Source organism: Mesoplodon mirus (assembly GCF_964341445.2).
Source record: "Mesoplodon mirus genome assembly, chromosome: 4".
Taxonomy (NCBI): Eukaryota; Metazoa; Chordata; class Mammalia; order Artiodactyla; family Ziphiidae; genus Mesoplodon; species Mesoplodon mirus.
Genome location: NC_138979.1, coordinates 174,585,187 through 174,598,177, shown reverse-complemented (window position 1 = coordinate 174,598,177; position 12,991 = coordinate 174,585,187). Strand labels below are relative to the sequence as shown.

Here is a 12,991-nt window from a genome sequence, read left to right as displayed (position 1 = left end):
GCGCCGTTATATCTTCGGAACCTATCATTACTGATCCCGCACTCTCTCTTATCGTCTGTGAATGTACAATATCACAAGTGCACCGGGCGAACCTACGGAAACCAGTTACTGCCCTACGCTTTACACTGGGGCTACAGATGTTAATATCCGCCTTCAGTGAATTCAGTTGTCCCCAATGTTTTTCTTTTAACATCTTAGGCCGGGATTTGACATTAAGCTCCAGTTCATCCGCACCTACCGTGTCTGGTTTTGAAAGAGGACGACGGGGTTTTCGGTTTTCCCGGGGAACCACGGTGCTCGCGAGCCGCCTGCCGTACGTGCGGGCTGCAGACCTGGCCGCCGGCAGGCGCGCGGCGCGCACTAGGACCCAGCAGGGCTCCGGGCCCGGGTGGGAGCCGCGCCGCCGACCCCGGGCGGGCGCCGGGGCTGGAGCCGGGGTTCCGGCCGCGATCGGCTGCAGCTCTGCCGGGAGACGGCGCGACCCGGCGGCGGGGCCACCCGCGAGTCCAGCGCCGCCGCAGCCCCCCAATGCGCCCGCGAGAAGCAGAAGGGGGGGCAGGCGATCGAAGGTAACGAAAATGGGGCTCATTTCCTGCCTCCTGACCTTCTGCTCTGGTTCAGCATTGTCACGAGAAGCCCTCACTGTTCAGGCTGCTGCATTTTGGGGCACCCTTTGATTTTTTAAGGTGTCCGCCCCCGTATTTCCACCTGGTTTCAGATTGATTTATAGCATGCAGTCCGAATGGGAGAGATCCAGGGCTGGCAAGTTGCATATTTTCATTAGTTTTGTCTCAAAAGTAAGTTCATTAAAAAAAAAAAGTTTCTCAGGAATTTGTGGATAGTAGTTAAAAAAAAATTTTTTTTTTTAAATAGCAGGCAAATGGATAATTTTTAAAAATTATGAAATAATTGATGTAATTCTGTTAATTACTTCCTAGGTCTTTACTTTTGTGGGCTCCCCAGGCATTACTTTTATTTTCAAGGAACTAACGTGTTAAATGTGGAGTTTGGCTGGGGCAGAGTTTACAGCATTGCTGTCGCAAGTGTTTTGCTATCAATTATAAACAGTGTCAAATCTGTGGGCAGTTTAAACCTCTTCTCAAATACTGTAACTGGTTATCCTGATATGACATATACAGATGAGAGTTGCCTTTGAGGGCAGTCAGAATATTTCTCTTTTTGGAGACCTGGTTTTGAGGAGAAAAGCATGATTACTGGCTGAGGAGGCTGAAGAGACTATTTTTCAGGCTTTGTTTATACTCTCGGATTTGACATTTGGGAAAGGGAAACACAGTCTTTCTTGGCAGCTTTTAATGGTGGGATTATTAATTTATTTAATTTATTAGTTTCAATTGGTTGGGCTCGGGGAGCCCTCTGTCACAGGATGTGCTTAAGGTGACACATTTGCCAGCAGTTGGGACACATGATTTGCACATGTAAAATGTGCTTCAGCCGAAAGGTCTGGTCTGCTGGGAGCTCCCATGTGGAGCTGTTGTGGGCAGGGTGCGGCTGGCTCATTGAGGAAAAAGGGAATCATTTTCCTTAGCTAAGGAGACATCCTGTTATATTCCTTTTGTTCCCTGTTTTTCATTGATCGCCAGCGCTGCCTTAGAGAGGGGAGAGCAGCTTGGAGAGCTCGGAAGACTGCACAGATGACTCCAGCCCACTCTGCTCTCACACTGATTGGTCAGTTCGATGAAGACTTAGGGAAACAGTCACCCAAAACCTTCTTTGAAAATCATGCTGTAATTTCAGAGTAGCCTTCTTGTGCCCAGATTTCTGCAAGGTTGATTTTTAATTTGGGTGCAGTTTGCTTGAGATACCTTTGTGTTTAATTTTTTGTTGTTGCTTCTATCCAAAGAAAGTAGGCCATTCTGGTGACAAATTTCTTTGCAGACATCAGCTTTTATAGACATATCACTTTACAATACGTTCTCAGTGGTTTCTCCTTGGGAGTTATAGAATGCAAAGTTGTTCAACTTAGAATAATTTTTCCTGTTTTTTTTTTTTTTTTTGATCTGAAGAGTTAAATATCACTGTCAGCAGATGGTGCTTAACTGTATCTTTACTTTGATAATGTAAGTGTCTTGTGCATTATTAGCATGTATCATGCACTAAATTTAAGTCTGTAAGAGTGAAAGAAAAAGGCCACGAAGAGCCAACAATCAAAATCAGCTTGCACACTGTTATAAGAAATTGTGGCGTCTGGTTTGAGGAGAATGCATTTCAAGTTAAAAAAAAAAGGGGGGCATTCTTCACCTTAAAAGAATGAGTTGGTAAATATTGTGAAATGTTCTACATAAGCGGAAAAATATAAGGCCGGTGGACAACTCCATCTGAGCCTGAAAACACCCCAATTAAAGAAGCACCGTCCCAGAAGTTGTTAAATGTATAAACACTTTTCTGATTGGCTTAAAAATTTAGACACAGGAAGTGGATGGTATCTAACAACCGATGAGTAGAGACATGGTTGTCATGGAAACTGAGACGGGTTACCCCCTCCAACACTCGTACACTACCATAACCACCATTTAAAAAACAAAAAAACAAAACCTGCATGTCATCACAGATGCCTGGAGAACATGTTGCCTTCTGTAAGCTTTCCCACAGCATCTGTTGAAACCTGAGACCGTGCCTGTCAAATCAAGGTCATTTTACAACAACAACCAAAAATGCAGTCTCCTGGATTTCATAACTGTATTTTTACTGAAAAGATGTGAGGAAAAGGGCTTTAAAGCAAGGATGAGCACGCGTGCTTACTTTGCATTTTGCTATCTCGGAGTTGCACCAGGGAAGGCTAAGAAGAATGTGTTTGATCACTTAATTGTGGAAGTGAACTGATTTGTAAGTCTACTGTTAGAACAACACTCTTTGTGGAGCTGTAAAGACTAGGCTGTTACCTGTGGCTGAAGAGTCATTTGGGGACGGTATAATGAAGAGTTTCTGTTTGCAAGAGGCTTCTACTTGAACTGTTGCAATTGAATTTGAAGAACTGTGGCATTTTGGAGCTTTGCTCTAAGGCTGCCTGTACAGGATAGATGAAGACTCTGTCTGGTGCTTTGGGAAGTATAAGGAAGGGTGTTCTTAGTAGCGAAGCAGGGAAAGGATAATCCTAAACAGAAATAAGGGCTCTTTCAAAACTGCAATTATTATTATTGGTTAACTTAGAAAAGTTTCCTCTTCTTCTGTGGATGGAGAAGAGTGCTTTAGTTTTTAGGATAATTGAGAGGTTCCCCAACTCAAGGTTGCGAATATTTTCAATATCTTGGTAGTGGTTTTAGTGAGGAGAGTAAAGAAAGGAGAAAAGTTTGGAGATCTCCCCCTTTCACTTTGCTAAGCAAAAAATAACCGAGGAGGCTAAATTTTGAATTTGAGGATCAACATTGAAGCTTGCAAATATAAAACCGGTGCATTTCTTATATTTTTCTAATCTTGTCAATGGTAGTCTTTAAATTTGAAGTGCTTGATATTCATTTAGAAATATCCTTCTTATAATCGTGATGATTTATAGCATGGTATTGCTTAATCTTAACTGAAAATGGTCAATTTTACATCTCACTTAACTAACACTTTGGTCTTTTTAAAAAGCAGAAAATATCCCTTGTTTTCATCAACTAATTGCATGGTGGCAGGGGAGAGGAGGTGGAAAGAATCCTAACTATACTGTAATATTTATTTAATATCCTGCATCTATGCCATAGGAAATACAGAGGTTAGAAGCAATATAGCATCATTGGGGTGATTTAGCATGTACTTCATGATCCCATCTTGTCAAATATTTAACTGATTGAGATGTGGTGAAAAAGGTTAAGCTTAGTGGCACAACTGTTCTCTTTTAGCAAAGGATTTCCTGTAGGGAGCTTTCTTATCTTCAGCTATGTTCATTGGCAGGAAACATGTCAGTTGCTTGTTTTTACAAACTGAAGGAAATGAATGGGATTTGTTAGGTTCTAGAATCTGCCTTCATGCTCCATTGTCTGTCAAATAGTTTGCTCGGAACAGTTCATTTTTAAATGGACTTTTAAGGAGTACAATTAAATTACTCCAAATCGTTGGCATTTCTGTTCATTTATTTTTGACTCTGAGATTAGAAACATTGGTCATTATACTGCTATGAACAACTTATTTGACCAACACACATTAACAAGACGTTCAATAAAATTCCAATTCATTTTCAGTTGTCAGATATATAGACATTGACTGAAGTTGGCGTTTTTTGATGACGATGCCAAATTTCTAATAATTAGCGCTGAATACCAACCAAATGCCAGTTTTGTGGAGAGGTAAAGGGAAAGAGGCCGCTTCATTCTTCTCTTGGCTTGTAACAGTAAAATCCATAAAGATTAAATGTCAGGTGTATGCCTCCTTTGCTGATGGAGTGGGGGAGAGTTGGAATTTGGGGAGGGGCTATAGCTAAAGCCAGGCTAGAGTCTGTATGAGAAAAACGAATCATAACCTTGAAAAGATTTATTGTGCAAAACTCTGGATTACTTTTTGAATATTATAAATAAATATATTTAATAGTTTCAATTCATGTATGTTTCAAATTCTGGAAGAGGAAACAGGGTGAGGTTCTTTAAAGGAAAGTAAGTACAGAAACCTCCGTTTGAAGGGAACAGCCTGGGGAGGGGGTTAAGAGAGCCTAAGGGAGGGCACCATTTGTTGCGATGGTTTTCACGCATTTTTGAAGACATCATTTTGGTTTTATATTTAGCACCAAATGGAGTCTTATGCAAGACCCTAATATATGAGTGGAGTAAAAACAGAGCTGCTCTGGGGGAACCAAGAGCCAGGAACCCAGAATCTGCTCTTTTCTCCTGGGCTGTGCCTGGGGCACACCCTAGGACCCTAGTATCCCTGTGAACTGTTTGAAAACCACTGCTTTTTAAGTGCCCCAAATATTCTCTAAGGAAGGCCCCGAGGGAGTTGCTTGCAGAGTCCTGGAACTTCTGAGCTGAAGAGAGAACTTTTGCCTTGACAATTTAAGAGGGCACTTGTGCTCAGAGGAGGAAAAAGGAATGGCCGACAATGGGCTCTAATAAGCCATTCTGTGTATAGCGCTAGGCTGGACTGGCTATAAGTGTGGAGGAGCCCTGGTTCCATCTGTAATAAGGGAAGGGGAAAGGACTTTTTTTTTTTTTTTTACATCTTTATTGGAGTATAATTGCTTTACAATGGTGTGTTAGTTTCTACTTTATAACAAAGTGAATCAGCTATACATATACATATATCCCCAGAAAGGATGTTTTTAAAGGGCCCCCTTCCCTCATAAGTTACAGGAACATCACGTGGAGGTGTTTGAGATTAGTCGGTTATCATTGTCCTGGAATGTGTGGATTTATTCTAGTACCACCTCAGGATCTGTTATATCACTGTTACTCTGTCAGTGAAAATTATTTCATATTAAGTGTCATTCATGAAGTGAAAGTTTGCCAAGCTATATAATCTGCTTGGCAGACGCGGTAGTGTTTTGAGTAAAATGATAACACATGGATGATATTTGAATATCATCAAACATATTCAGATTATCTCTTCTATTATGAGATTTACTGAAATGGCAGTATTGGGATTGAGTTCAGTTCCCCTTTTTTACATCCCAGAGGCCATAAATATTAAGATTTCTAGGGGTGGCAGACAGAGGGATCTCTTTCACTTCCACTCCTAATTTTCACAACCCCTTGATTCACATATGCTCGGTTACAGAAAGAAGGAGCAAGCAGCAGAGACTTCATGCAAACGGTATCAATAGCATTGTGCTTCTTAGGGTCACAGCAAACCTCCTTGCATTGTTTCTTGGAGGCTGCACAGTTGGGGAGTTTATAGAAATAGAAAGGACAGCGCCCTGTCTGCGTGCTCCTATTACTTCCACTGTGCTTGCCATGTTTCTAGTACCTGTGTGGGTCAGAGATGGCGATTAAAATAATCAATATTCTGGGAAGCCACAGATCTTCCAACAATTTGTGCCGGAGCTTTTTCTTTTTTTAAAGAAAATGTTTCCTCTAGAAAGATAAAACTAGTATAAGCACAAAATAGTTGGCCGTGGTAGTGGATGAAAATGACTGTGGTTAACTTTTGTTTGTTGAATTGGGTTGAATGAAGCTTTTCACGTTTAGGCTGTTTAAAGCTATCTTATTCCTCCTCCCACCTGCATTTCAAAGAAGAATGAGTGTGTACAGCCATAGAAAACCAAGGGAGCTGTCCCAAGGCGTATCCATAATAATAGACCAGTGACTCTCCTTGAGTGAGCATTTATACTCCGATGTTCTTGGGGACTTTGTTTTGGAACTCAAGGATGCTGTGCAGTTACCAGGACCTTGCTGAAGCTGTTAATGGAGGACTCCAGATATTACACAGAGTGTGTCCGCTACCTTTGCAGATGTCACTTTCTTAAGATTCAGACAGTAGCAAGTCCTACTGGAAGAGGTGATTTTAGAATATTATACAAGGTTAGATTTTAGATAACCTCAGATTTCTCTTTAAGGTCTGAAATGTTCTAATTTGGCAAACTTAACATTTTTGCAGCCTGTAAAATGAAAACAGTTACCATTTAATGCCTAGTTAATAAGGTCTCTAAATTAAGACAGTCATATTGTTTCGTGGAATTGGATTTAGCATTTAGAATGGTCTCTCGGAAAAGAAATAAGTTGCTCATGGTAAGTTTGGCAATATTGGGTAATATAGAAAAATCACATCAAACTGGTAAGGGGTTTTCGTTTATCAGGTGCTGCCCCTATTAATTATTATAATAATCTAGTATTAATATAATATTACTACTACTAATAATAAATAATGATAATATGCAGTAATGTCCCTTCACAGATGAAGAAACTGAGGTAACTATGTTTCCAGGCCACACACTCTTTGGTACAACTAGTTCTCACCCTCAGGCCCCCTGACTCCGAGTTCCAGTCATTTTCCATCCCACTGGCTACCTTACAACTACCCCTCTGTTTCTATTCCAGGGTTGATAACTCCCCCTTCTATGCTTGAAATGGAGTCTCCTCCTGGGAAAAATTGCAAGGGGCGGGAAAAAGATTGTGATTTTGGCAAGAAGTAGGGTTTTGCTTCTTGACATTCTGTATTCCCATGTTTGACCATTAGTGATGGGAGGAACCTTTTAGTTCCCTTGTCAGAGCTTACCTTCCTTAATTTATCTTCATCTTTTCTTTCTTTGAATGAATGTTTTAAAATTAATTAATTAATTTTTGGCTGAGTTGGGTCTTCGTTGCTGTGTGCAGCCTTTCTCTAATTGCAGCGAGCGGGGGCTACTCTTTGTTGCAGTGCGCGGGGCTTCTCATCGTGGTGGCTTCTCTTGTTGCGGAGCACGGGCTCTAGGCACGCAGGCTCAGTAGTTGTGGCGCACGGGCTTAGTTGCTCCGTGGCATGTGGGATCTTCCCGGAGCAGGGATCGAACCTGTGTCCCCTGCACTGGCAGGCGGATTCTTAACCTCTTGGCCACCAGGGAAGTCGCCATCTTCATCTTTTGAAATTCCCTTCATCCATCCCTGAGCACATTCACCTAGTTGGTAAACAAAAGGCTCTTACCACAGGGATATGATTTTCTTTAATTACCCAAATATTACACTTATAATTTCTGTTGGTGGCATCCAGAAAACAGATTTCCTAGACAATGTTCTCTTTATAATTCATATGAACTGCTCAACAAACTCAGAGATGCAAATTCAATGATATCTCCTTTATTTTTTTTCAGAGTAAAAAACAAGTGGCTTAAGTTGTCCGATTAGGAGGGTGTTGGGTGTCTCCTTCTTGAGAACCCCTTACCTGTAAATCAAACAAACTCCACATGGGTTTATATAGACCAAGTGAAACTGGGTTAGTCTGACTTTCTCATCTAAGCAAGGAGCTGTACTCTCATTCTGGCAAAGGGGAAAATGACAAGTTAAATCTTCACCTGGGCACCCCACTATGCCTGGCATGTATGTGACTGGTTGGAACTAGCAATGGAACCGATGTGGACATTTTCAGTGATGCAGGTGGCTGGCACTTTCTCATTCTCTGGAAGACTTCAGGTAAATGATCAGCACTTGAATGGAACTAATTCATATTTCACACGTGTACTTTCACAGATCTCACATGTGAAATTATTTTAAAGAATTGATCTAGGGACGTGTTCAGGATATATATGCACCAATTTGGGGGAACGAATCATCCACCCATTCATTCAATGAACAGTTATTGCGTGCCTACTGCATATAAGCGACTGTGCCCTGTGATAGGGCACTAAAGGGGAAGAAATCACCAGCAGAGCCAACCGTCTGTTCCCTAACTCTCACTGGCTTCTTAAACTGTAAGTATCCCCAAATTTGGCCCTATTGAAGTTTATATTCTCAGCTGATGTCGACAGATTGAAGTGACGCCCTCCCCGAGTTCCTCTCTCCAGGTATAAGCGGACCGTGCAAGGAGGATTCCAGGGTGGGTAGTTTACTTGGGAGACGATCCCAGGAAGACAACAGTAGGGGGCGCGAGTGGGAGACTCATTTATGCCCCCCCACCCCGCCCCCTCCACCTCCATCCCCGGTTACACTGCGAGGGGAGCCTAGGCGTGCTGAGAGCTGATGTCCAGCATGTCGCTTCCAGGCACTGGTTGATGACTCAGGAGACGTTGATTCCCAGCACTTGAGGTTGGTGCGCAAGCTTCGGCCAGACAAGGTTCTCAGGGAGGTTCTTGATGCCTCTGGTTGAGGTGAAGGTTGGACTGGTGGCGCTGAGTAGTGAGGCCTGAAGGGGACGTGGGCTGGGCACCAGCAGCCTCTACGATGTTCTCCACTTCTCAGCTCCTTCCACAGTCTTGGATCTGAGAATGCTTTACAAGAGTCCTTTTTAGTGGTCCTCTGAACTTCAAAATGAAGATCCTGAGAAAGTGGTTTTTCGGTCTGAGAAATGGGAACAAGAGAAGGACATAAGCTCTGAGTCTAAGCATTCAGGCAGAAATTTTCAATAAGGGCACTTATTTTGTTGTGTATGTTTTTGTTTTGTTTTGGTTTTTCTCTGTTACAACCGTGATCCTTGTTTCCCAGGTTGGGAAACTTGGACAGCCACTTGTTTTACGTGCCAGGTATCTCATTGATCACCAGGGCTCCTTGCTGCTTTCTTTGAAATCCACCTCATGGTCATCTCCTCATCTTGAGTTCTAGTCCTCACTCTGAGAATACTGCTGGGAACCTCCGAGGTGCTTTGTCCCTCCTGGCCCCTTGCCTTCCTCTGTCCTCCTGAAGACTCCTGTCCCTAAACCACTCTGGAAGTGAAGGGCTTTGAAGTGAGACTTCTTGCTTTCACACCTACTTACAACTGTGTGACCTTAACCTCAGACTCAGTAATGTGAAATAAGACTCATTAATGTGGGAATCCTGAAAGGATGCTTGTGAGAGCTAATGATAAACCCTTGACAGGCAGCCTGATGCCTAGTTCCAACTTAAATGATTGTAGCTATTTTTATGTTTACATTGTTATTGTTGTGTTGTGCCCCTCATCTACTGAGAACCTCTGCGGGCTCCCTGTGTCTCTCCTTACTCTCCTTACCGAGTCTGTCCTCCTCTGCCTAACTTTCAAGACCTTCTATAATCTGACCATCCCCATTAGTGCTCAGGAAATGCCCCCAGACCTGGTCAGGGTTCATTCATACATGAACTTGCCTGATTCCTTCCAGCTCCCCTGACTTTCTTCATACTGTTTCCTGACCACAACCTTCTTCTTCCCCGCTTCACACATTGTAGGGTCACCAGTTTCACCCACTCTGCAACTGGGAGGTGCAGAAAAATGCGATTTGTCTATTTGGTCTGCAGCAAACCTTCCTCCCAGCAAACACCCATTGGTTATCAGGAAAAAGAATAATAACTTTTGATCCCATCCATTTAAAAACGTAGTTTGGGGCTTCCCTGGTGGCGCAGTGGTTGAGAGTCCGCCTGCTGATGCAGGAGACACGGGTTCGTGCCCCAGTCCGGGAAGATCCCACATGCCGCGGAGCAGCTGGGCCCGTGAGCCATGGCCGCTGAGCCTGCGCGTCCGGAGCCTGTGCTCCGCCACGGGAGAGACCACAACAGTGAGAGGCCCGCATACCGCAAAAAAATAAATAAATAAATAAAATAAAAATGTAGTTTGATCGGATAGTCCAAATAGTCCCTTAAGATAATTCTCAGTCTTCCTGGGAAAACAATATCCCTTCCTTCCTGTTGTTCCCTTTCTTTGCCTGTGATGTCAGACTGTGAGGAAGGGGTGTCTCGTGTACTCTGATTTCTTACAGAGGACTAGCAACTCTGTTTCCTTAGTTACGGTGGCCTTGGCTCTCAGAGGCTGGGCCTCTTGCCATGGTGTTGCTTGTTCTGTATTAGCCGATGAAGTCTGTGGCTCTTATAACACATAGTCTGGTCCAGTGGTTTCCAAAGGTTCAAAGTAAAATACAGATACATGTTCATGAGATTCCAGTAAGCATATATGGACAGGTGATACAAAAGTTTTTACAAAATAACCTGTATAGCTGAAATAGAAATTTTACAAGGTATTATTATCCTTTTTATACTTGATCTACTCTGATCTTTTCCATTCTATTTTATTCCATGAAAAAAAAAAAACCCAAAACAAAAAACCACACTAGGGACCCACAGTTTGCAAAAAAAGTTGATCTGGTCATCCTGTTGGCTTTATCAGAACCTGACGTGTCATCCCCTGCTGGCTGGGTCCACCCTCAGCTCCCACTGGCAGCAAACTCTGAGTATGTGTGACACCATCCATCAAGCCCACTGGCCTGGTGGTCCTTGCAAGGGGTCCAGTACTCTGTCCACAGTCTACCCGAGGCACCCCACCACACAGCTCCCTCTGTTTGAACAGGCTGCCGTGCTGGGCTGAGGAAGCTGTGTTCCAGGCTGGTGCAGACCCTCTCTGGCTAGGGCTCTTGGATGATGGAGGGGGATGGACACAAAGACATCCCTCTGCACTCAGGGGTACCTCCTCTATCAAGAGGCAGAATCCACTGTCTTCTTCTCTTATCTCCTTTTTCCTTCCCATCATTAACTGGACCCAGAAAGAGGTGGGCTTTTCTTTCACTTCCCCTCCACCATCTCATCCTTCTACCATTCAGGCAGAAAGATTAGCAACTTCACTGTCACTCATGGAAGAAAGCAGTATCTTCTGTTGCCTTCAGGTCAATTCTTTGAGCTGGGTCCTCCAGACTGCTGCTAATAGGTGAAAATCCTGTCCCAGGAGAAAGACTGACTTTCAAGGCTATGGAATTTCTACCTATGGCAGAGTCAACTAGTTTCCCACCTATGTCCATTAACTACATTTCTAAGACTCCCTTGCATCTAAGAATGGCAAAATTTGGGCTTCCCTGGTGGCGCAGTGGTTAAGAATCTGCCTGCCAATGCAGGGGACAGGGGTTTGAGCCCTGGCCCAGGAAGATCCCACATGCCATGGAGCAACTAAGCCCGTGCACCATAACTACTGAGCCTGCGTTCTAGAGCCCGCAAGTCACCACTGCTGAGCCTGTGTGCCACAACTACTGAAGCCCGAGCGCCTAGAGCCCATGCTCTGCAACAAGAGAAGCCACGACAATGAGAAGCCCGCACACTGCAACAAAGAGTAGCCCCCCCGCTTGCCACAACTAGAGAAAGCCCGCGTACAGCGTTGAAGACCCAACACAGCCAAAAAAATAAAAACAAATAAATAAATAAATTTATTAAAAAAGTCAAAAAGAATGGCAGAATTCTAGCCACTTGGATGTGAGTAGACGTGAAGTATGTTGTTTCTGGTTCGTGCCCTTGTTTTTCTTTATAATTTTACCACATACTTTTAAAATCCTGAACCTGTATATAGTTTAGTTGCACACAATTTCATATAGATGGAAACATTATATATATATACACACACCCACACACCATTTGTAGTATATACAGATATATAGTATAGATACCTATGTATTTATATATATGTAAACATATGTTGTGTGTGTATTTATGTCTACAGTTACATCTGTAGACAGATGGATTTTTTTTTTTTCTTTTTCGGTATGCGGGCCTCTCACTGTTGTGGCCTCTCCCATTGCGGAGTACAGACTCCGGATGTGCAGGCTCAGTGGCCATGGCTCACGGGCCCAGCCGCTCTGTGGCATGTGGGATCCTCCCGGACCAGGACACGAACCCATGTCCCCTGCATCGGCAGGTGGACTCTCATCCACTGCACCACCAGGGAAGCCCCAGATGGATTTTTTTTAAGTGAACACACCTATGTAATCAGCACTTATATCAATAAATAGAATGTTGGCTTCACCCAAGAAGTCCCCGTATGCCCCTAAGGCACTATCTTTTGCAAGATGACCACTATCCTAATTTTTTTTTAATTAATTAATTTATTTATTTATTTTTGGCTGCATTGGGTCTTCGTTGCTGCACATGGGTTTTCTCTAGTTGCGGTGAGTGGGGGCTACTCTTCGTTGCAGTGTGTGGGCTTCTCATTGTGGTGGCTTCTCTTGTTGCGGAGCATGGGCTCTAGGCACACGGACTTCAGTAGTTGCAGCATGTGGGCTCAGTAACTGTGGCATACGGGCTCAGTAGTTGTGGCTTGTGGGCTCTAGAGCACAGCCTCAGTAGTTGTGGCACACGGGCTTAGTTGCTCCGTGGCATGTGGGATCTTCCTGGACCAGGGCTCAAACCCATGTCCCCTGCATTGGCAGGCAGATTCTTAACCACTGTGCCACCAGGGAAGTCCCTATCCCAATTTGATCTATTTTTTTACCGAGCGAAGTGTATTAAAAATCTCTCCGTAAGGTGGTAGATTATCATTTTTTTTCTTGATATATTTTGAAGTTACACTATTTGGTATATACACATTTAGAATTCTTCTATCTTCTTGGAGAATCAAATTTTTTATTGTTATGAAGTAGTGCACTTTAACTCTCATAATGCTTTTTGTCTTAAAGCATATTTTGTCTGGTGTCCATGCAACAATACTAGTCAACAGTAGGATATAATAGCTTCTT

The 12,991-nt window shown here is 43.3% G+C and overlaps 1 protein-coding gene across 1 annotated transcript in view; it reads left to right on the top strand.

Moving 5' to 3' along the window:
- Positions 1 to 332: 332 nt before the first annotated feature.
- FOXN3 (forkhead box N3) overlaps positions 333 to 12,991 on the top strand; it is a 408,969-nt gene continuing 396,310 nt past the window's right edge. The window contains exon 1 of the mRNA XM_082618968.1: positions 333 to 569. The gene's annotated coding sequence lies outside the window, so the exon portion shown is untranslated. The remainder of the gene's footprint in view (positions 570 to 12,991) is intronic.